The 25,518-nt window shown below is 41.8% G+C and overlaps 1 protein-coding gene across 3 annotated transcripts in view; it reads right to left on the bottom strand.

Annotated features, from left to right (window-relative positions):
• The window catches only part of stag1a (stromal antigen 1a), a 42,000-nt gene extending 21,954 nt beyond the window's left edge, over window positions 1-20,046 (bottom strand). For 2 of the 3 annotated variants that reach the window (XM_054796423.1, XM_054796421.1), the window contains exon 1: window positions 19,824-20,046. The gene's annotated coding sequence lies outside the window, so the exon portion shown is untranslated. Of the gene's footprint in view, window positions 1-19,008; window positions 19,174-19,823 lie in introns of all 3 variants that reach the window. The other variant, XM_054796422.1, reaches the window with a different exon arrangement.
• Between the last annotated feature and the right edge of the window lie 5,472 nt (window positions 20,047-25,518).

The following is a 25,518-nucleotide window of genomic DNA, read 5'->3' as shown; positions in this document are numbered from 1 at the left end:
ACATTCAAAGAACTGCAGGCCTCACTTGCCTCAGTTAAGGTCAGTGTTCATGACTCCGCCATAAGAAAGACACTGGGCAAAAATGTCCTGCATGGCAGAGTTCCAAGACCAAAACCACTGCTGAACAACAAAAAAAAAAACATGAGGCTCGTCTCAGTTTAATGATCCCCAAGACTTGCTGTGATGAATGGAACCATGAATTCTGCTGTCTACCAAAAAATTCTGAAGGAGAATGTCCGGCCATCTGTTCATGACCTCAAGCTGAAACCAACTTGGGTTCTTCAGCAGGACAATGATCCAAAACACACCAGCAAGTCCACCTCTGAATGGCTGAAGAAAAACAAAATGAAGACTTTGGAGTGGCCTAGTCAAAGTCCTGACCTGAACCCTATTGAGATGCTGTGACATGACTTTCAAAAGGCTTCATGCTGGAAAACCCTCCAATGTGGCTGAATGACAACAATTCTGCAAAGACGAGTGGGCCGACATTCCTCCCCAGCGCTGTAAGAGACTCATTGCAAGTTATCACAAATGCTTGATTGCAGTTGTTGCTGCTAAGGGTGGCCCAACCCGTTATTAGGTTTAGGGGGCAATCACTTAATAATAAAAAGTTTCATTGAAAAACTGCATTTGTGTTCAGTTGTGTTGTCACTGACTAATATTTAAATTTGTTTGATGATCTGAAACATTTAAGTGTGATAAACATGACAACAAATTTATCAGGAAGGAGGCAAACACTTTTGCACGCTACTGTAAATAATGAAAAAAAAACCCAAAAAACCCAAACATGACTCAAAATGTAATTTGCCAAAAAAAAGTGTGTGCCTGCGTCCTTCATCTTTCTCAGCACAACCCAACAAAAACAGACATAGGACCTGTCTTGAGTGTAGGCTGCTGTAATCCCTCACAACTGTCTTTAGTGTGCATAGAAGACAGTACAAGAAGGGGAGAGACAGCGAGCGAAGCCTCTGAGAAGCACTTAACATGCATGACATGTTCTCAGGGAGGCAGGCCTACGTTGCTATAGCAACCAGCCTGGGTCATAAGCCCAGCGGTTACGGCTTATTTGATTGGGTGGAATAGAGGCAGGAGGGACCAAAGTGAGAAAAGGAGGGGTGGTGGTCTTGTAAGAGGCTAGATCATATCACTGCTTCATAAAAAAAAATAAAAAAAAAAATCTGACTTGCAGACATTCACAGGCAAAGTTATTTCAGGACACTCATCTGCTCTCATCTCTCTAGCGATGCTAGGTGCTAAAACACGCAGATCATGTGCTGCACAGCATCAGCAGCACTTTAAATGTTCAGGAGATTTATTTACTTCTGGGAATGTATTACATCACTCAAAAAGCAAACAAAACAAAAGTATTGGAATGGCACTTTTTCTATGTTGCCATACTTTAATAAAGCTGGAAAACACAAAAAGTGACTGATTGTGTTTGTGAGTTTAATCTTGCGGCAGAGTTTAGAAATAATTCTTAAAAAATTGCCATTTGTCATTAAAAAAAAAAATGCAGACGCAGCAACAGCACGACACAGCGGCGGCAGTCCGCCCTCCCCATGCAGCCCACCACCACAGCTTCAAAAAATCCTAGGGGAAACCCTGTCTTCTATGGTTTGGTATGTCATGTGGTTCCGTTTGCGTGGGTGTTCACAGCGCCACACATTGGCGTGCCTTATGTACTACACCATTTTCACTCAGTGAGCCGTTCCCATCTGGATGCAACTATTTACTAATCCGGCACAGTGTGGACGCAGATTTTTTTCACCCCACCATAACAAATTTCAGGAGGCTTCCCATGTGGACAGGGCCTAAAAGGTATAAGAGGAGGTAGAGCTATGTTTGAATTTGTTCATTATTAAGAAAAAACATCACGTGCAGTAGTTGCAGTTAATGGTTTACATGTGAAGAATGTTGCACAATAACTGCAATACAATACAGTTGGATGCTTTGATATGTTTAAGTTTATACAGCGTGAGCTAAATCTTTGAAACTCCATTCTTACCGAGAGTGAATGGAAGCTAGCATTGTCAGCTTAGTTTAGCAGCGCAGGCTAGTGCGGCTGGTGTGTGCGACTCAGGCTGCATGATTGCGTTTACACCGTGTTGTGTTTTACCGCTTGTTAATGCCAGCGAGTGTTTTACGATTCCCACTGACATCATGCAAGCTCTGAGTGAAATAAGGACGGGAGGCACATTCAATCTTGCTCCCAGCAGACATTTTCAACACACAATACACTTCCAGCCATCAAAATAAGAGCTTTGTTCGGTTCGCCACTTACCGTCTAACTGTGTAAACAAAATAAGGGTGTCATAAAAAAATATCTTACATCAGTACTGAAATTACAATTGCATCGGCAACTACGTCTTCCTTAACTACAAGCACGGGCATTACAGTTTGTTGAGGATTTTGTAGCAATGTGTGTAGAGGCTGAAATGGTATTAGAAACGTTAGCCAAGCTACATCCGTTTCTGAAATGCCAGGCAAAATTGGCCAATGATGTATTGCATCAATCAATGTAATGATTTTTGCATTTAATTAGCGGACGGTGATCAGGCAATCTGGATCCGGGTTCAAATCTCCGTTGGACATCTCTGTGTGGCGTTTGCACGTTCTCCCTGTGCGTGCGTGGGTTTTCTCCGGGTACTCCGGCTTCCACCCACATTCAAGTTGGCGACTCTGAATTGTCCGTAGGTATGAATGTGAGTGGGAATTAATTAACGGACATTTTATTTACTGTCACAAAAGTACACATTTTATGCTGGTAAAATAAGTGTACAAGGTTAAAAAAAAAAAATTAAAAATCAGAATTTGGGAAAAAATAAAACGGATTTCATAGCGCCCTCCCATGAATACTGTTGCATATGATAAACAATAACGAGTGGTTGGTGCTTGTCTCCACTGCACGTTTCTACACAGCTCACAATGACATCAATGCACTGTATTGATATTTAGCACAGCTTCATGGCTAAGTTAATAGACTCTAGCTATTCATGCTGACAGTTGTCTAGGGTCCAAATGAGCACATTCATCCAAATGGGCCGAAATGTTTGCAGTTGTAAAAGATAACGGCCAGCAGCAATTACATTATATCTGAGGTTGCAGAAACAGAAAATAACCGCGCATGCCAGCAGAGAATTTACGCTTCAACACCTCTTCAATGTACTTTGCACAAAACAGCCATATGCCTGGCAGAAGTGCATTCCTGCTGTGCTTAAAGGGGACTTACACAAGCTAATGCCTTCTGTATATTATCACTATCCGGCTGCCAAAGGTAATGTTACATCCAGTCACACTGAAGTCGACCTGTGCATGAGCGCAGGTTCCATTATTACCAACCAAACGACGCATAGAAAGTCTAGACAAATGTTACAGAAAGTCAAGAGTGTCATTGCCACATGGCACTTTACAAGCAAGGTTTCCATGGCGACAAGCCCTGTGCAGACCTCAAATTATGTATCCCCCCTACCTGTCATTTGCCACATGTATTATTTTCATGGGGGGGACATTTCAATGGTTCTGGAAGCAATTAAACCATACTTTGCTGTCTCCTCGCTTATATTTATTTTAACAAGCACACTTTCTGGCACTGTCAGGAAGGCTGTGTTGTCTATGAGGTGAAGGGGTTGATGGGAGAGCACTGGGCTGGATGTATGGATTTAAATAGATACAGTTAACATGAGCCTCGGTCGACATCCTGGCCTGCGGGACGGTTACATGACATGCAACACGAGTGACGTGGAAGGGTCTGTGGGCAGGCCCATGGCCAGGAGTGTCAAAACGCAAACCACTAGCATACAATGTTTAAAAGGTCACGCATAGAAACAGTACTTCTTGTTCACAAAAAATATACATAGTCAAATATATACAGTCGTCCCTCGTTTATAGCGGTTAACCGGTTCCAGACCTGACCGCGATAAATGAATTTCCGCAACACCGGATTCAGTGTTAATAAATATTTTTTGTTAGAGCATACAAAACCGGTTTAGGACTTTCTAAATACGGTTTGTAACATTATTACAGCCCTGTAGACATGAAATACCACCCCATAGTCACCTTTACGCTCCTGTTATTCTTTGTTTACATCACATTGAGCAACTGACGCTGCAGAGACTTGAGACGGCTGCTAGCTAGCAAGCTAGCGAGCTAACCAGTTATCCTCAAATGTATTTCTTCTAAATTTAAGAAGCCAAAAACTTGCAGACGAAATGGGAGAACTTTCTTTCACTCTATCATGTCGGACGTGCCATGGCTGACTTCATGCAGTGTTAAGGCAGGGTTTCCGCTGCAAGTGATGGATCGTGGCGGGGCGCCATGGCTCAGTAAAAGCCGCCACTCCTTGGAAATGATTTTTTTTTTTTTACGTGAAAACAATGTTAAGTAATAGAGTGTATGGATGGACATATATGCTCTATCAGGGGTGTCCATTACGGCGATCGTGAAGGTAGTGTTGATTCGCTCTCGTGCCGCGGTAGTGGCATAAAAGATGTGGAGAACAAGCTACACACGGATAATTCAATTTTCATCTTTATTATTCCGATTATGGACAAACTAAATCAGCGGAGAGATGCCTAAATCTATAACAAAAGTTATCCGTTCACTTGTAGCGCAGTTGTTTGCTTCGCAGCCATGAACTACTCTATGCGTTTTCTCCAAGTTTGTTTGTTAAACGACTATTTCACGATGACTTGGAAAATGTGCCCTATTGCTGAAAGCGTTTTAATATGTTGCTTAGACTACGGCTGCATTGTCTTTTGCGTAATCCTTTTAATTTCGTACATACAGTATCTGTAATCTCGTATAGCAAATGCTAACTGGACGTAATACGTGATGAACGCTACGTAGCATATTAGACATATTACTCCGTTTCTGTATACAACTATTGAGGAAGTATGTGTAATTATCTTTATTGCATATTGATTTGTATTGGGAATTACTGCATGATACCAATTACTCTGATGACCTATAAACCTTGAAATTGTGAATGTGAAATACTAATCATTAGTATTTAGTATAGTAGTTGCAAAGTTTACCGGTTAGATTTTATATATGCTATATGTTTTATAAGAAGAGGTACATCATTTTGATTGTGTGCCCCCTACACGTACAATGTACATAAATACTAATATTTATTACACAAATATATATATATATATATATATATATATATATATATATATATATATATATATATATATATATATATATATATTGTGTGTGTGCTTTTTTCCTCTATGTTTGTAGAGGGAGGTAGATCTTTGGGACAAAGTAGCCCACAGGCTGAAAAGGTGTGAGCACCCGTGTGCTGTATAGATACATGGATAGCCTATTATTTACATATTAACCACAATTAATTTGAAATAAGATATCTATCAAATATCATAAAAACGTTTCACTGCACTTTATTTTGAAAAACATGCACCGGAATCACCCGTCTGCCCTGTTGGCACTTTCCCTTGGCAGATAAGGAGTGGAAGAAAAGGCAGAGAGAAAGGTGTTTAAAGTTAATAAATGCATTTGTTGTTGACGCCTGTGAAACCGACCCTAATGTTGACATTATTACCGACAGTAAAATTTAAATATTTTTAAAAAAAAAAGTCCGCCTTCCATGCAGCCCACCACCATGGCTTCAAAAAATCCTAGGGGAAACCCTGTAAGGTATGTAATTGAAGGTAGTGTCTCTGTGTTTTGTGTCATTACTGCCGACTGGTGACCAGAATACTACATATTACTGGTATTTCAATATGTTGTCACTAATGTAATAGTACACCAAAGTCTACCACAAAACAGCCACAATTAATTAATTAATTTCTGAAAAAAACACGATATAGCGAGGGAGTGATAATCAAACCAATAATCTACTATTGCGAGGTACGACTGCAATAACTATATTAATTAGATGTCATGGCTGCACGCTCAGCACTGGAGCTCATCATTCCCAGATATGAATTTAGCATTACCTGCATTACCAGTCCAGGGTTTCCGCTACATGTAACTGATCGTGGCGGTGCGCCACTACAAAATAAAAGCTGCCACACCTTAAAAATGATTTTTTTAAAAACTCGAAAACAATTTTAAGTCATATATTGTATGAATGGATATACTGTATATGCTATATGGATAAATATATAGATTATTATTTACGCACATATTGACCACAATTATTTTGAAAATGACTTAAAATATCCTAAAAATGTTTCATTGTGCTTTATTTTGATAAGAATTCACCGGAATCGCCTGTCTGTCTTGCTGGCACTTGCGCATGTGACCAGATAGGCGACACGTCCTGTGTTGGCTTTCACGTCGTTTCTTATTATCGGGCAAATGAACAATAGCCCGTAAAATGTGCAGACAATTGACGACAGCTTGTCACATGCTAAGTCTATCTATGCCAGCGTGTGTGATCGCTCACGTTTCAATCTCATTCCACTTTCTGGCATCTTTGTTTACATGCCTGGCTGGGCGCATCTAGCTAGCTCGGCGCTACACTTGACTATTGCCTTCATGGGATACATTAGTCAGATTATCATCACAAAGTACTTTTTTGAAGTGTCACTTCACAATCTTGCTCTCTTGTTCTCATTACAATACTTAATGAAGTTGTGCAAGAGAAACACGTAGTGTGTACAGCTTTGACAGTGACGCTATGAGCTATCACAGCACTTTCTCCAACAGGTAGCTCGTATGCTAGCAATAGCTCACCAGCTACTACTGAGTAGTTCACCAAAGAATATTTGCTTCACCTCTTTGTATTTTGTAAGCGTTCTATTCAAACATGACACCTGTATTTAATGACGAATGAGCACACTGAGTGGATTTGTGCTTTGTAAATTAAGTGCCATTTAAATGTTGGCGGTGCTCTTTAGCAACGCAGCAGCAGCATAACACAGTCCGCCCTCCCATGCAGCCCACCACCACAGCTTCAAAAAATCCGAGGGGAAACCCTGTAGTCCAAAGTACCAAGCACCCAACGACTATAGGCGAATTACTGCAAATTATGACTTGCAAAATGTGCCTCACATTAAGTATATGAGAAGTATATTAGCATGAACAATTATTTTACTACAACAATGTTGTATATGGAGACAACACATTTCATTTAAAAATGGTCTCATGTTAACAGCCCCTTAAGTCCCAGACGTTTCTCCCAGTCATGTGATGCCTGCTTATGTTTTACTACAACAGCATCAATCACTGCTGGATCACATACGGATGCACTTATTGGGTTTCTCACTGCAGGAGAGGAGCGCAGCTGTTTCACAGCTCAGATCTGTAAAATGCATCAGAAGGGGGAAAAAATATCACAGAGGGCAAAATGCAAGTGTGAGCACGCTTCACATATAGCTGCAAAAGGCTTGCAAACTTAAGGAAAAAGGTCAACGTTTACCTCCGACACATTACTTCTGGTTATGTCTGTGTCACTTTAACGGCGCTGTGATTTAAGCTTTTACTGAGCACGGCTCCCTGCAACACAATCTCCGACAGCTTGATGCCGTTTATCTATTACGTTGAGTCTGCGAGGCGCAACAGCATAGAAAGAAGTGTTTTATTCATGTGCATAAGAAAGAAAGACAAATGGTGCGGAGCTGAGTTTGGCAGTGATGAATATAAAGACCATTCCAAATTTTGTGTGATGAGACAAGTGACCTTTGCGCTATATTGATCTGGGGAGTCAAAGAAACAGCTAAAGAAATATCGAGGGAAAGGCTTCTTGAGACGTCATCTGTACTTCTGTGAAGAAGGTGTCGGACGTTTCGCTCCTCATCCGAAGAGCTTCGTCAGCAAACTAATAAGTGCTGGTAGCTTAGGCCTTAAATACAGTAAGAGTGGGCGGAATTGGTGTGCCAACACCCTCTTCCTATTGGTTCCTTACACTAAGCCTGGGCGGAGTAGTGGTATAATCCTCTCCTGCTATTAACACCTCCGATAAAAGGGAAGTGTCGCTCCCTGAGTTGGGTATGAACGACTCTGATACTGGCTCGTTAGCATCTATTGTTCTGGCTCGGCCCTGGCTCCACCTCATTTGCAAGACTAAGAGCTGTGGGTTTTGGTCTCAGTAACCTGCTGAACACAGGGTCCAAATTAAACCTCACACCACCATTCCGATTCAATGATGGGTTCTGTTGTTTGACAAAAATAGCTTCCTTTACTCCTCTTTCAAACCATCTGTTTTCTTTGGCCAAAATCTTTACCTCGCTGTCCTCAAAAGAGTGATTGGTTGCTTTAAGGTGTAGATTTACTGCTGATTGAGGACCACTAGAATTGTCCCTGCGATGTTGATAAAGCCTTTTTTTTGGAGCATTTGCTTGGTTTCCCCAAGGTAGTGCTCTTTGCATTCCTCATCTTTACAGTGGATGGAATAGACCACATTGCTCTGTTTTTGGTTTGGAGCCTTGTCTTTAGGATGCACTAATTTTTGTCTCAGGGTATTTACTGGTTTGAAATAGGAAGGAATTTTGTGTTGCCATATGATCCTCTGGAGTTTAAGGCCTAGGCTACCAGCACTTATTGGTTCGCTGACGAAGCTCTTCGGATGAGGAGCAAAACGTCCGACACCTTCTTCACAGAAGTACAGATGACGTCTCAAGAAGCCTTTCCCTCGATGGACAACTCCTGTACGACTGAGAGCCTACACAGACGCATCTAAAGAAATACTACAGTCCCATCCCAGGAAGAACAGCTTTATTATGAACATAGAAAAAAAAAACAGGCTTCACTACACATCTGAAAATAAAGCCTGATCAATTGGTCAACTACAGACACGGGGGCTGTAAGTTTGATCATTTTGTTTTTCTTCAGCAGAAAGGCTAACCTAGCATGATGTTGCTGTTAAAACGTGACTGTAACAATTGTCCCTCGTTTATCGCGGTTACTTGGTTCCGGACCCGACCGCGATAAGTGAATATCCACCAAGCAGGATTCAATATGAATAAATGGAATATTTTCAAAGTTACGGCATAGAAAACCTGTTACAATCTTCTAAGTATGACAGAAGACATGAAATAACGCCACTATGGTCACCTTTACATTTGTATTACCCAATATAGTAGCTACTGTATAAACAAAGAAAATAAGACATATTAGACATAAATACAATAACATACATTCAGACAGCAGTTCCTTTTTTTTTTTTTCTGGACAGCGTACTTCCCTGCGGCTTTGAAGGGCTTTACACCCGGATTACCCAATATAGTAGACAGAATAAGAGTAAATAAGCCTTTTAAGACGTAAATAAAACTCCTGCCCGAGCAGTGTCATATTAAATGTGTTCCCTAGAGCAGTGGTCCCCAACCCGTGGATCATTTGGTACGGGGCCGCACAGAAAGAAAAAATAATTTCCATTATTTCATTTTTTTATGTTTTATTTTGAAAAGTGGCCAGATTCTCTCTGTTACATCCGACTCACTTGACACATGTCCATTGTGCGTGTGCTAACTTTATCTCATGCCGCACAGATAGACTACTACTGTATTTTTACCATTTTTCTTTGATCTCATATTTGGTGTCAGATGCTGATACTATGTGGGAATGCATAAAGGTAAGTTTCGATTACTTGTTGAGTGCTAGTGTGCACATTTGTCTCAAGTTAATTGATGCTAGTGCACTGCCTTTTACCACACACGGTAAAAGGGATGTAATAATCTTTCTGGAAAAACTTGGCTGGAACTGGTGGATGGTGGGTCGGCATTCATTTGATGTTATTCATGTCTTAGTTTTACACAATACATAATAAGATAAATTAGATCGCTATAATGTACAATTCACATTTGAGAGGATATTTACATTTTTAAATTAAGAAATGATTAACTGAATACCAAAATGTTGTCAATTAATTGGATAATCGATGAATCATCGATTAATTTGTGAAGCTCTACTTGTTAATGTTTGCATCCTCCTGTCCTACTCATTAATGCTGTGTGTGTGATTTATGGAATCTATTGCATTGGACAAGTGCAGAAAGTAGGGACACACTCTCTGTCAGAGATAGTCGTGGACAAACACAGCTCATTAGAATTACAGCTAAAGGCACAAAAGGACAACATATTAAACTCTCTAAATTCCAGCATCAAGACAAGGCCAACACACTTGGAATGAAATTAAATATATCCACTTGCACTTGCTTATCTGTTCCTGTACAAAAGTGATTTTGCAGAAATGTGTTAAGTAGCAGCCTTTCACGTAAAAATGGCCAAATAAAGCTTTACTAGGAGATCGTGAACCACCGCTGGGCGGCGAGGCCATCAAGACAATCATTGCCCTTTCATCACGCTGCCAGCCTGCACACATATTGAGAGCAAAGAGCAATGTCCTTATATTGTGCAGCGGCGAGACGGACGCCTCGGAGGCCTGTTGTGGCCGCCTTACTTTAACAAGATTATGGCCGTGTCGCACAGGGAGATCAGCGATCCAACACGGACTGAGACACATAATCACACAGCCATCTGCTGGTGCCACAAACCACGACTGTGCAGTCATTTCTTCTGTTAGGCGCAAAGTCTGGAGGAGGGGATGCTGCACTAAGTGACAAGATCTGTGCTGAAAAATGGATTCCCTCCCCCTCCTCCACACACACACACACACACACCTACCTCTGGAGGACTGTGTCTGCCAATTAAAAATAAATACATCATAAGGGGGGAAAGACAAGGTAAGACAGCAAGGATGGTGAAAATGGGGCTGCAAGGGGAAGTGGTGGTGGTGGTGGTGAAGACAGGGAAAATGTGTGGCATCAAGAGGAGAAATACTGGTTTGACCCATTGTTCAGTCTCATTTTCCTTTCTCACCTTGGCTTGATTGTCTCACTCTCTCGCTCTCACGCATACCACCCCCCCCCCCCCCACACACACACACACACACACAAAGACCTTGAGAGCACCATTGTTACTACCAACAGAACATCAAGGACTTAACTTGGAGCTACTGTGAGCATGGCTGTCAAAGCAAAGCAGTGTCACGGTTGCAGTCAGTTGCACGACCACGGCACCCAAAACAAACAAAGTCGAGGAATCACAGGGAGAGCCTTAACTAGGGGGAAGGCAGGGTATGCAAATGTCAGCCGCAACTGGGAAGACGAGACAACAAGGAAGAAATGCAGCGACACTAACATGTGGCAAAGTTCGCAAAAGAACCTGCTTTGCTGTGGTTGCAAGGACACGTGCGATAAAAGTCAGTAACAAAATAGCCGACGTCATGTGACACAGTGTCGTCCATCCGCAACAAACTAATTTGTTGCTTGATTGAGTGCACCACATTACAGCTAATTAAACATTGCATAACAACATTCCCCAACATGGTACTGCCCTACAATGCAACTGACAGCCATTATGGCTGTTTTAGTGACACTGAAGTATTCAAAAAGCAGGCAGGATTTGCTTCAAGACACCGTTGTCATTGCTTTGCCTCCAAATGGCCCAATTTGTCATGGTGGTGTAAAGAGAAAAAGACAACTGGATTGGAACCAGGCCCCTTACAAATGTTGTAACGGTTTAGTTTATTTGGAACATGAATAACAAAATGATGTTGAAGCACATCACATGACTACATGTGCAAAATTCAACATGTCTGAAAAGGAGTAGGAAGAAGCAAAGCAGTTTTAATCCTACCCCAGTGCATGACAATCAACACGTCTGCAGCATAAACTGGCAGATTTGAGCTCCATAGTAGTGGTGTAACAATTCATCTACTACATCGATGTATCGATTTATATTCCTGTGATCAATCTGTGTTCAGCAAGTTGCCAACATCGTTTAAAAGGTAATCAACCAGTTCCATCAATACTAGGAAATAAAGCATTGGATTTAAGCACAGCAGGCTTTATGTGAATGCACTTTTAATGATGAAGACGATAAACATTACTCGATTCAGTCTGCCTGTCGGTGACATCATCACCACACGCCAGCAGACAAACGTAGCATGGCGGATGGCAGAAGACAGGCTAGTGAGCGAGAAAAAAATATGTTAAATACGCTTGAGAAAATAAAGTTTATTGCTTTTTATATGGTGTACTTATAATATTGCGAGGGACGACTGGACTCAAGTTTCTGCTTGGCACCTGTTGGTAAAACAATGAAAAATGAAAATGATCACTATCAAATATACAATATCATGAGGTGATTATTAGGGATGTCCTGATCCTGATTTTTGGGATCGGCTGCCGAGCTGCTGTATTTTGAAGATCCGATTATATCTATCCGCTTCCGCCACAAGATTGGGCCGATACGGTTGGCGTATAACGTTCGTAACTCTGGGCCACAAACCAACACAAAGCTGGTTGCCACTCGACCCCGCCACCCGCAAGAAAATGAAAACGCACCACCACGCAGACATGTCTGCTGTGTAATGTGGTGAAGTTAGTCAAATATTCGGCTCCTTAGCTACAGTGGTACGTCCCCCTCATTGTGCCTGGACTGCACAGTAGGAACTCGCACGGGAAGCGGTGGCGGAGCTACGTGGTGGCTGTGGCCACCCAACTGGAGATCTCGACATTTCCGGTATCAACTTATTGCCACCCCTATGAGTAATGGTCTCACCTTGGCCACCCGATTAAAAATTTCTGGTTCCGCCACGGACAGGTTGTATACGCTAGGGAACGTCAATAAATTACTATTGCGTTGAAGAGCGTTTGTTAAAAAAAAAAAGTCATATACTCCTGAATCCCACCACAAATTGATCTATAACCATGTCAAAGGATTAGTCCTACCGTAAAAGTATTTTGCACGCACATTTTTTCCAATGTTATCTTTTACTGGATGGACTTTTATTGGATTATTGGATTGGATTAGGGTCACAGAAGTTTGTTGATAATACTGCGTAAAGTAAATTCAGCAATACTTTGGTTGCATTATTTGTAATACTTTGAAGAGCTATTTTCATAACCATATTAAATTACACAAATTCATGTTTTTAACAAAAGCTTATTATTAAAAAAATAATAATTTAAAAAAAGGGATCGTACCGGATCGGATGCCAAAAAATGTGGATCGGGACATCCCGAGTGATTATACATTGATATGGTTTCACAGTTACAGGCGGCCCTCTGAGGGTAACCATAACTGCAATGTGGCCCATGGTGAAAACAGTTTGACGCCCCTATTGCAGATGGGGGGGAATTAGGTATCAAATCGGAATTGGGCATTGGTAGTGTAAAGCCAGCCATGTTATGCAAGGGTAGACTGTTTTGTTGTTTTTTTTTGTATTTTACGTTGGTTCTTTTTACGCTCAAGAATGTTAATGCATAAAGTGTTACTTAAAATAGACGACATGATGGCAGCAGTTTGACATATGACGGATCATTTCTGACATCCTTTTCCCATTACTTTCTCTGTAAAAAGAGCGCTGACAGCAGGTGAATGCATTAATATTAAAAAGTAAGAGCAACACAAATAGGCACAGACTGGCAAAGACACCCACGCAGCCAATGGCGAAGCGAATGCTGAGGCACGTTGCTTGAAGCCGGTCATAAAAAAAGGCATCTCTTTCTTGACTGAAAACTATTTTAAGACAGAAGCGACGGTGACTGCTGCAAAAGAAGTGATGGTGAATCGTGTTTGCATTTGGAATACTCGAGTGTCGACTTTGCTGCGGGAAGCTGCTTAAGTCGTGGCCAAACATTTGTGAGAATGTGTGTCAACTTAACACACATTATCACACCCTGCACAACGCACCAAGAGTGACAAATCTCGCCTGCACGTAGTGCGATTGCTAGTGCTTCTCTTTTTTCCCCCTTAAGGACATCTGTTGGAGCCTCCTGAAGAGGATTACATCGACATAGATTCACTCATGTAAAAACAGCCTTAACACTCTCTCAGGCATGTATTACACAAGCGACTAATTGTCTGCAAACCCGAGCTGCATGCACACACACACGCACACCTCCTTCAATGGCTGTATAACAGGAATGACATAATTCCTTTAGAAAATACCAATGGATTGGCTTTACAGCTGAAGGCAGAAGACACACAATAACAGTAAAGAGGTGGAAGTGTGCGGTGGGAGCATCACATTAATAAATCTAATAGACCAGAGGTGTTCAAAGTGTATCCCGTAGCTGTTTTTTTTACTGGCCCGTGGCACATTCTAAAAATTTAACAAGAAAACTAAAACATGGAAAAATCAACAGTAATTTTTACATGAATAAAGTAAAGCTATTGAGAAAAAAAAGTTGTAATTTAACATGAAAAAGGAGTCATTTTACGAGAATAATGTTGTAATATTATGAGGAAAAATAACGTCATTTTAGCAGCATGATTTTTTTTTAAAGTTGAAATATGAAAAACAAGAGCAGGAATACAGTTGTGGTTTTTGGGAAATTAGGTTGCTGGAAAAGTTGCAATGTTGCGAGAATAAAGTCAAAATATTACGGGAATAAAGTCATAATTTTGAGAAGAAAATGTACAAAAAGAAATAGCTGGAAGATTTCAAAAAAACAACAGCAGAAATGGAAAAACAGCTGCAATTTTACAAGAATAAAGTCAAAATATTAAGAGAAAATGTTGTAATCTAATAAGAAAAAGTCATAATTTTACAAGAAAAACACGGTAATATTGAGAAAAAATAATGTCATTTTAGCAGCGTAAAGGTGAAATACTAAAAAAAAAAAAAAAATTTAAGTCATAATATTATGAAAAACAAAATAATGAATAACCAGTCCAGAATGTACCTCGCCTGTTGGCAGAAGACAGCTGGGACAGAATCCAGCATACCCACTAATAAAAAAAAAGCCAAAATATTCTGGGAATAATGTCATAATATTCGGAAAAGAACATTTACGAACATTATTTAAGAAGAAAGTTGAAATATTTGGTTTGGTTTGGTTTAATTTTATTTGAACACACATGCAAATTACAATGGAATATATCACAAGATTCGATTCACAATTCCACATGTCCAAAAGGAGTAGGAAAAAGCAAAGCTTATTTAATCCTACCCCCCATCCGTTCCACATCTTGTGCAGTACATATTATTCACTTCCTGTATTCCATGTGATTTTTAATACATAGAATAATAATAATTTGGGGAAAAAAACAGCAAAAACGGGGGAAAAAAGAGCAAGTAGTAAAGTTCATAGAAATAATACACTTTTTCATCTACTGTATATCACAAAGCCGGATTGGTTCACAAATATCAAAGTGGCTCTTGCATTCGTTCACTTTTTACTATGTGGCCCTCGCTGGAAAAGGTTTGGACACCCCTGTAATGAGATACAATAGCCACTTTCTACTAAGGGGTGGGGTGTCCATTTTGGAGCGCCACCCAGTTGCAAACCAATGACGGATGGCCGGGACGACACGTTTGTCTTGTTAACGAGTGACTGTTATCCATCATTAAATCACTATAGCACCATTATTTGAAGAATCTGAACTGGCGCGAACCATATTTCATCACAAGTACACATACAGGCAGCTTATGCAGCAAAATATTTGTGGGGACCAGCCGTGGTAAAGGAAAGCAACTATTAAAGAGAGATTTCAGACATGGCATTGCACACTTACTTATGAAACTCAACTAAAACTGTGGCATATGATGCCATATGATAAAGCCAGGGGTTGCTGCCTGAGATTGGCTATCACCCAAGCAGTGGCGCAAACTGCAACATATTCCGCAAACAGGAAGCGTCCTGAAAGCTATTTTGGACTTGCCAAGATATGCACTACCAGCCAGACGTTTGGCCCGAATCAAGCCAACACTTGTGAGTCCCTGCTGCAGGTAACAAGCGGCCCAAGTGTAGTACAGGATTGCATGAGGGCGACATGCTGCTCAATAACTTCCAATGCACTGCTTACACAGCTGGAAGTACCTCAAACTGGTATGGCCACTTGAAACGGCTGGATAGCTGTGTTGTTTCAGTCCGCCACAGTCTAATGGCCATGATGCGTGTACATGTAATTGTAACGGACGCTGCAGGTGAGAGGAATAACGTTGGGCAGGAGACAAAAAGGTGAGTCAAAACAGAACAAAATGTACTTTCCCTGTTGACCCTTTCTGTCTTTTTCCCCCCCAAATGTCACAAACCAGACGGAGCCGCCTGAGAGTGTTTTTAGATGGGGAGGTGCCCGCAGCAGCACCCGCTGCCCGATGAGAAGAGCAAAACGTTAATTCAAGCTTACAATAGGAAAGTCACTATATTTGTCACGTTTTGGAAAGAGCATCTCGAGGGTTCTGAATGCTCGTTAAATACAGCGACTAAGTCGCCATCCATCCATCCATCCTGCTACATCCTCTTATTCTCTGGCAGACCAGGTGTGTATGAGGTGTGTTAAGAAGCGCATTTAAGATGCATATTGTCACCTACTGCATGGCATTGGATCGACAAGATACATTCACGGACGCTCCCATTATAATATGTTGATGAGCGAGGGCAAAAAGGTAGGGCCAAATCCATTTGTGGTGCTGAAACTTCCATTCCACTCCCAGTCAGGGCACTCACACTGGTCTACGGCATTTCAAAATTTGGCCAGTTTGAGCGTGGCATCACCAAAACAACAGCACATTAATATGACTTCCTGACTGTGGACTATTTTGAGTGGATGCGTTTATTTCTATTATGCCAGGTGGCTGGTTATCGTTAATAACTGGCGGGAGTAACAATCGCAGTGATTGTCGATGCTGCGCATGCGCTCATGAGCGAGCGAACGTACCCCAGGTATAAAACACCATCTGATGTCAATTTCAGTGCGTTTGTGCATCCTCATTTTGTGACATGAAAAGGTTTGTGACAAAGACAGTGAAAGAAATAATACAAAACGGTGAAACTTATTTCGTTGCATCCAAAATATGCACTTTGACCAAACTCCAACAAGACGTTACACCTCATTCAACGTAAACAGCGTATCCCACACAGAAATGCAAATGAGCTCACGCCTGCATTGACACCCAATGAGAACTTGGGGGATTGTCTCTTTTGCTAAAAGAGACACTTTTATTTTCATTGGGTTGTTTTTGCCTTTTCTGTTTATTTTATTATGCAGTTTAATTTTATTTAAAAGCTCTTGACATTCTAATTCAAATGTTAAATACTCTTGAGAAATTAAAGTTTATTGCTTTTGATACGGTGTCCTTGCATTTTTATGCAATATATTGTCATGACATTAATGAAAAAATTGCCTCAAATGAATGTTGACAATCATTGATGTCGGCAATAATTTGTAGGACAATTATCATCCAGCAAAATTTGTTATCGTGACAGGCCTAACAAGTGGTCAGTATTCCATGACATGTCTGCGTTGCACCACTGCATTGTGCTTGTGCAAATACAATCCCGCTGGTGTCTGTATGTGTCACCATTGTCACCTGCAGTACCAGAGTTCAAGTACAGTCGCCCCTCGCAATATAATTTTTGCAGAGCTGTGAATTTCTCTTGGAGATGAATAAAGTATCTATCCATCTATCTTTTGCGATTCATTCACTATAGTGAGTTTTTTTTCAGAAATTAAATAATCAATAAATGCTGTTTTGCGGTAGACTGGTCTATTATTAGTCTAGTATTATTAGTAAATACAAGTGATATGTAGTATTCTGGTCACTAGGCGGCATTGAGACATTACCTTGCATTACCTTACCTTAACACTTCATGAAGTCAGCCAAGGCAGGCCCAACATGATACAGCCAAAAAAAAGTTCTCCTCCCGTCCCGTGTGGAAGTGGTACATTTTTGGCTTCTTACGTTCAGAGGAAATAAATTTGAGGCTAACTGGTTAGCTCGCTAGCTAGCAGCCATCTTGAGTCCCTGTAGCATAAGAGTTGCGCAATGTGTCGTAAACAGTTAATAATAGGAGTGCAAAAGTGACTATAGTGGTGTTATATCATGTCTACAGGGCTCTAATAATGTTAAGAAAACATATTTAGAAAGTCATAAACAGGGGTTCTATGCTAACTATGAAAATATTTCATTTATTAACATTGAATGATATTCCACGGAAATTAATTTAACGCAGTCGGGTCTGGACCCAATTAACCGCTATAAACAAGGGACGACTGGAAAGGGAAATATATGAAAAATGATTTAAAAAAAAGGGAGGGCAACAGGGAAGAAGGACAAAATACGGGGGTTGAGAGGTATGCTTTCAATTGCTCTTTGCCTGGATTGAGCGAGTGACATGCAATTCTGTGCCAAACGGCAGCGTTTTCTGGAGAGTCAACTCAGTCAGCAACCATTGACACTCAACAGCTATTTATTAGCTTCCTTCTTCGCAAGCAGCCAATGGCAATTAAAGATAAAGGAGAGTGCGATTGGAGCTGGAACTATTATTGCAAATATTGGTCCTAATTCCTAGTGATTACCATGTTGGCCACTTAGTCAGGAGATCTGGGTTCGAGTCTCCTTTGGACATCTCTGTGTGGAGTTTGCATGTTCCCCCCATGCGTACGTGGGTTTTCTCCAAAAACATGCATGTTAGGGCTAATTGGCGACTCTAAATTGTCCATAGCTATGAATGTGAGCGTGAAAGGTTGTTTGTGCCTATCTCTCCTGCCCAAAGTCAGCTGGGATAGGCTCCAGCATACCCCTGCCACCCTAATGATGATTAAGCAGCATAGAACATTAATGAAAGAAGGTGAACGAGTCACCGACAGACAGGAAGTAATGTAGCACAAGCCGACCAATCACAGCCTCTACGTTTCACACCACAAGGTACATTTTTTTAGGGAGGTGTACATCACGCTACGCAGGAGGGTGTGGAGGGGGAGGAGCAAGCCTACGCAAACCCAGGGAGGTGGCAGAAAACTTAATAACCGAACTCCGGTTATGTTTCAAAGGTCAAAATGAATTGATTTGTAGTTCTGCCAGTTAACATGTAAACAGTCTGGGTTGAGCACAAAATATGCATATGCTCCATTTTCAGGGCAAAGGGGAGAGAAAAAAAATCCTGTGACCAAATGAACACATTTCTCATTCAATCAAGTTTTTTTTCTGTGTCAAAATAAAGAAGGCAGGTGAATGTCAGCCAACATAAAAAGTCACATGGCTGAGTGTAAACAAAGCCATTATGCAACACTCAAGAGATACACTGACCCACTATCAACACGGATGCAGGTCATACAGGAGGTTTGCAGCGCAAGCAGCTGACAGGTTGGTTGGAGGAACCCATCCATGCATCCATCCATCCATATACCCCCCCCAGACCCTGATGTGACTCATGTTTCCCCTGCACAGATGGGGGCGGGATGAGGAGACAACCTGCCACGATAACATTAAAATAAAAATGTTCACATGGCATGTGATGCAAACAGACAACCAACCTCTTTCTCATTATTTGTGTGCATTAAGAGAGTGAGAAGCAAACTTGGATTGGAAGGTAAAGATCTGGGATGCTGCTGATGTTGACATACAGAGGAAGCAACACATTTAGGGACACAGCAGTCAGTGAGCCTAGCAGCAGCAATAACAAAAAAACATGACATTAGAAGCGATACAGTGTGCATTTATAAAACACGACACACTGCAAATGAGAACAGGCGATGCACGAGACAGGGAGCAGGAAAAGACCATTGTGGCTTGTTTGTGTTTGTTGACAACTCCAGCGACAGGTGGACAATGGCGGTCACTGAGCAGAGTTCCATAGTGGTTATTTTGTGCTTTCGGAGAGTGGTGCTAGCTAATGGGCTAACTAGCGCGGCTAGGCTAGGAGGAGGGAAAGCACATCGGCCTCCGTTAGCCAATATTGCGCCCATCCCCCCCCCGTAACCTAGCACAGCACAGCACAAGCAGCAGCCTTCCCTCTTTTACCGCGTCCACCATCTTGAATCTGTGCGTCTTCTTCTCCCCCCCCCCTCCACCTCCTCTCTTCCCGCCTCACAAAACAACGACAAAAATCACCAGGCACTCACCTTTAACGACCATCCCCGGGTCGAGCGTCACCTCCCGAAGCGACAAATCGATCCCTTTTTTATTATTTGGCGTGTTTTTATATTGGAAAAATTTGGCCGTAAGAGCGGAGCCGCGCCTGGTAGAGAAGAGCAGCAATCCTAAACCGCCATCTGGTGGTATTTTCCTCTCTGCGGTGCAGCGGGAGAGGCGCAGCCTCACGCCGGGACGCAGCTGCCCCCTGGCGGACACTCCGCGCAGAGGCCAGCCAGGGAGACGCGCATTCTCGTTGGGAGGGGGACGTGACTCTGGCGGGGACGAGCACGCCGCCAGAGACGCATTAGCCCCCCAACCCTCACTTCCCCTCTGCTCCTTTTCTCTTCCAGGCCATTTTACAAACCACTTACAATCGTGCACATAACTGAAAGCTTATCGATAGTTAAGTGTACATGTTAAGTTAAACAAGAAAATGCAATGGAGCTGAAGCTGAACTGAAAATCTGTAGGAAATCTACTGTACAAAGACGGGAAAACTGCAAATATTTGGAATGTGGAAAACTTTTAGCCTGAACTTCCTGATTGAGTGGAATGTTTTGACGTTTGAACGATTTAAATCGGTTGAGAAAAGTGGAAGTAGAAAGGATTCTTAAGATCAAAGGGAATTTGTGTTACAAAAACTGTGGAATTATGGCAAAAGTGGGGAATTTTGGAATGTGTAAAATTGTTAGCCTAAACGTCCAGGTTGACCTGACTGTTTTCTGAAGTAGGAATAGTTTGAATTGGGGGAGAAAAGGGTAACAATTGCATTTTGTGCTTTTCAAAGTGAATTTCTGTGGTAGAAAACATGGAATTTTTGGAAAGTGTTTTTTTTTATGTCCCGAATGAGAGGAATAATTTGACAAGTGAATGATTTGAACCGTTTTACAAAACATGTCATTTTAATGGGAAATTTCAGGGGCGTGGCAATATCAAAAATAGATGTCGTAAATGAGCTGAATGTTTTGAAGTTGGAGATGATTTGACTCAATTGAGAAATGTGGAAGTAGCGCACATTCGCTAGTTCGAAAGGAATCTGTCTTATGGAAAATGTAGAATTACTGAAAGGGTGGGAGTTTTAGAAATGAGGCAAATTGTTACCCCACTGAGCTGAGTGTTTTGACGCTGGAATGATTTGAACTGGGCAAGAAATGTGGAAGTAAAATTAAAAAGTTAATTTTGTCCATTCCCTTTCAAAGAAAATTTTGTGTTGCAGAAAAAGTGGAATCATGGGAAAGTATCAAGAATAATTGGAATTGGAATGGTTTGAATTCATTTTAATGGGACATTTTCAGGGCCAGAAAATGTGAAATTACGATTTTTGTGGAATTTTTTAAATGTAAAATAGATTAAAATTGTCAAGAAATTTAAAATTGTTAGCTCGAATGTCCAAAAAAAAAGCTGAACGTTTTGACGTTGGAAAGGGAATGAATCGGGTGATAAATGTGGAAGAAGTGTGCGTTTTCCAGTTCAAAGGGAATCTGTGTTATGGAAAATGTCTAATTACTAAAAAAGTGGGAATTTTCAGAATGTGGAAAATAGATAAAAATTGTAAAAATAAAATAAATAAAGTGAAATTGTTAGCTTGAATGTCCCAAATGAGGTGAATGTTTTCATGTTGGAGATGGTTTGAATCGGCGAGAAATGTGGAGGTTGCCTACATTTTCCAGTTCAAATGGAATCTGTGTTACGGAAAATGTCAACTTACTAAAAAAGTGGGAATTTTTGTGAATCTGTAAAATAGACAAAAATTGTAAAAAAGAAAGAGTAAAATTGTTTGCTTGAATGAATAACATATTTTAAGAATGTGGAAATTTGGTGGCTAGAATGCCGCGAATGAGAAGAAGAATTTGACATTGGAATAGTTTGAACCGGCTGACAAATTCATTTTAATAGGAAATTTTGGGGGCCGGGAAATGTGAAATTACGAATTTGTGGAATTTTTGGAATATGGAAAGCCTCGCTTGTCATGATGAATAATACGAAAACGAAAAATAACATAAAATAAGGATGAATAATTGTCCACTGAAGCGTATTGTAAATGTATTTTCTATATGATTTCAATCGTTTCCATATGGAAGCTTGTTTACCAGCAGGATAGCAGCTGGAGCAAATTTCACAAGAGATATTGGCAAGTTCCAAGACAGCCATCCCTCGCTACATCGTGAGTTTGAATATTGCGCCCTCACTCTTTTTTAAAAATTAATTAATTAAAAAATTATTGGTGTGGAAAAAAAATGCATATTTAAGCCAGTTGTACTCATTCTTGGCCTAAAATTAAGCATTTTCAAGCATAAAAATGGCTAAATGAATTGCACCCTCCGGGTTGGGAATGAGGTCTTGCCCCAGGTGGAGGAGGTCACGTATCTCGGGGTCTTGTTCGCGAGTGAAAGATAGCTGGAGCGTGAGGTCGACACGCGGATCGGAGAAGTGTCTGCGGTAATGCGGTCGCTGTACCGGACCATCGTGGTGAAGGGAGAGCTGAGCTGGAAGGAATAGCTCTCAGTTTACCAGTCCATCGTTGTTCCCACCCTCAGCTACGGTCATGATCTTTGGGTTTTGACCGAAAGAACGAGATCACGGCTACAAGCGGCTGAAATGAGTTTCCTCCATAGGGTGGCTGGACTCACTCTAAGAGAGCCATCCGGTAGGGGCTCAGAGAAGGGCTGCTGCTCCTTCACATCGAGAGGAGCCAGTTGAAGTGCACGCCTCCCTGGTGAGGTGTTCCAGGCATGCCCAGCTGGGAGAAGGCCCCGGGGAAGACTGAGAACACGCTGGAGGGATTATGTCTCACAGCTGGCCTGAGAAAGCCTTGGTGTTCTCCTGGTGGAACTGGAGGAGGTGGATAAGTGTAACAAAATGGAATGGAATGGAACTATAGGGGTGTTATTTCATGTCTAGAGGGCGCTAATACAGTCACCCCTTGTTTATCATGGTTAATTGGTTCCAAACCCGACCGCGATAAGTGAATTTCCGTAGGAAAGTAGGATTCCTTATTTATAAATTGAATATTTTCATAGTTGGAGCATAGAAAACCTTTTGAAGCCCTTTTAAATATGTTTAACATTATGAGAGTCTAGTGGCCAGTGTGGTAGAATACGACTGAACACATATGCAGTGAACAATCACACAGGAGCTGCTGTCAGCCACAACTCATGCCAGTCACTGGCACTCTGCACAATGCTAACCGCGCCAACATTCAGCAACTCTAGCTAGCTGACGTCCCACACGTCACTTGCCATAGCACAGATATTACATACTGTATCACAAAAATATTCCATTCATTAATATTGAATCCTACTTTGCGGAAATTCGCTTAACGCAGTCGGGTCTGGAATAAATGAGGGACTGCTGTACGTGAATTACGGTGATATCTGAACCCGAAACTACTTGCTACTGGATCGCATTGGCCCCATCCCGAGCTACATGAGGACAAGATCATTCAAGGGCGCTGGCCATCCGGGTGCAGGGCGCACGTCATTTGTCATGTCGCAGCAGCCCTGGTGGCCATCCATGGTGAAGGATGTTCAGGAGTTTGTTTCCGCCTGCTCTGTCTGCGCCTTCTCCTCGCCCTCCTGCTGGCCTCCTCCATCCACTCCCCATCCCAGCCCGCCCTTGGTCTCAAGTCGCCTTGGACTTCCAGTTTGTGGAGGTAGCATGGTCACGTTACTGCCCGCTCCCCTCGTCGTTGGAGATGGCTTGATTGCTCATCAGACGTGTTTCGCAATCACGGTATTCCCTGTGACTTAGCCTCCGACAGAGGGCCGCAGTTCACCTCTTCAGTCCTTCCTGAAGCCCCTCGGAGGATCGGTCAGTTTGTCCTTGCAGTGGCAAAATAAATATTTCCACTCTATGAACTTTTGCTCTGTTTTGTTGCAATTATTTTTGTGTGAACTTTTCACCTCTCATGGTTGTTTCATCTTTATCGCACCGAGCTCGATGTGTTGCCGTTGGCCTGTCCGCGCTAGCTCCCAGCTGGCCCCCCTCCGGAAGCAGGAGTGTCTTCTCAGTGGCAGTTCTGGCCTGAATTGCGCCGTGGGCGGCCCCATGCGTACCCCACAACATTATACACTGTCACAAAAATAAAACTCATAATTATAAATAAACATAAAAACTATTACATACAGCACAACAGAATGGAAAATATTTTTTTGGCAGTGCACAAATCCTTCAAGGACAACTCCCTAACCCAAACACACACTCCCACAACTGTTATCAGTCTATGATCTGTCAGAACAAGAGACAATACTACAAATGTAAATAAGCATCTCTGACTACACCAACCGACTTCTTGGTATTTTTCCCCGCTAAAGTGTCTTTCTGAAGTATTTGCAGTGGAAACGTCCTCCGTTACCCTCACTCATCAGTAAAACAAAGTCAGGTGCGACCTTGCTTGCTACTCTGCCAAGCAGAAACATTCTAATTCCGGCCGTCAGAACTGAAGGCCAGCTAGGCAGGTCAGCGCACACAAGTAGTGGTAACACTTTAAATGAGTAGTGGTAACACTTTCTAATAAGGTACACAAAATTACAGTCGTTAATGAGGAACGAACCTACCCTCACCCGTCTCACTACTGGCTACTGGCTAACTGGTTGGTTGCATTGTGGATTGAATGTGTTTGCTGCTGGAGTTCATATCAAAGAATCATCCAACCGAGGCTTCCTTCATCGTTCAGGACGAGCAGGTAAAGTACACCTTTTTTGAAAATATGCTGTTCAATGTTTGTCACCAATGCAAAATCGGTAGCCCTTTGACTTCAAAGTCCCATGGATGTCATTTTAATTTGAATCTTTTCAAGTCAGTTTTGGTCCCCAAACTGGTCCCCAAAAACAACGCTATTCTATATTACAGTTTTTCTCCATTGCTTTGGCGCAGTTCCTGAAACGAAGCAGATTTTCTCAACACTCTTGGTTCTTTTAGCAAAACAACTTGGATGCTTCAGCAAAAGTTCATATCGCTCCCAAAACCCTTCACTTGTGTCAAAACTAAATTCCTTGACTGTATAAATCGTCAGTGCCCCCAAAATGCATTGCCAAGTCAATGCAAGTCAAAAGGTTTCCATGCTTTGTCACTATGGCAGGGGACCATTGAAATATCCCTCATAGTCTTAGCCCAGTCCTTCCTTCACAATGGTTATTTTTTGTCTAGCTAACAATAAAATTGTGCATAAATCTAGAAAAAAAGGATTTAAGTGTAACAGTTGTTAGATTTGGCTAGGATTAATCAATAGAAGTAGTGTAGACAGGTTGCTTGGCAACCGTATCTGCCCATTACAACTGGCACACGTAGAAGGTACGCACCTACACCCTGGACTTGACACAAGCTGGTGCCAGTTAGATGCAGACACATACCCACACAGGGTACCGCCCCTGCGTGGGTGGGACTCGGACCAGCATAACAGAGTAGTAACTTCCTAGTTCGAGGAGTCGTCCTTCTGCTTCTCTCACTTGTCTTCTGGGAGGGACTGTAAGTCCAGCGCTGAGCTTTGTGACGTCTTCCAGACAACTGCTTCACTAAGGATTGAAAAGACTGAAAAGACTGTCCGACTGATCTCTTCTTGGGATAAACAAAGTTTGACATCACACATTGCACTCATGCTGCCAAGGAAATTTGTATTCACACACATAAAGTAACTTCCACAATTATACACAATGGTATTCTGTTAGTTAGACAAAAAATGACC

The sequence above is a fragment of the Dunckerocampus dactyliophorus genome, chromosome 13 (assembly GCF_027744805.1).
Source record: "Dunckerocampus dactyliophorus isolate RoL2022-P2 chromosome 13, RoL_Ddac_1.1, whole genome shotgun sequence".
Lineage (NCBI taxonomy): Eukaryota > Metazoa > Chordata > Actinopteri > Syngnathiformes > Syngnathidae > Dunckerocampus > Dunckerocampus dactyliophorus.
Note: the sequence above shows the minus strand (reverse complement) of the source record. Positions and strands in the feature narration are given on the sequence as shown.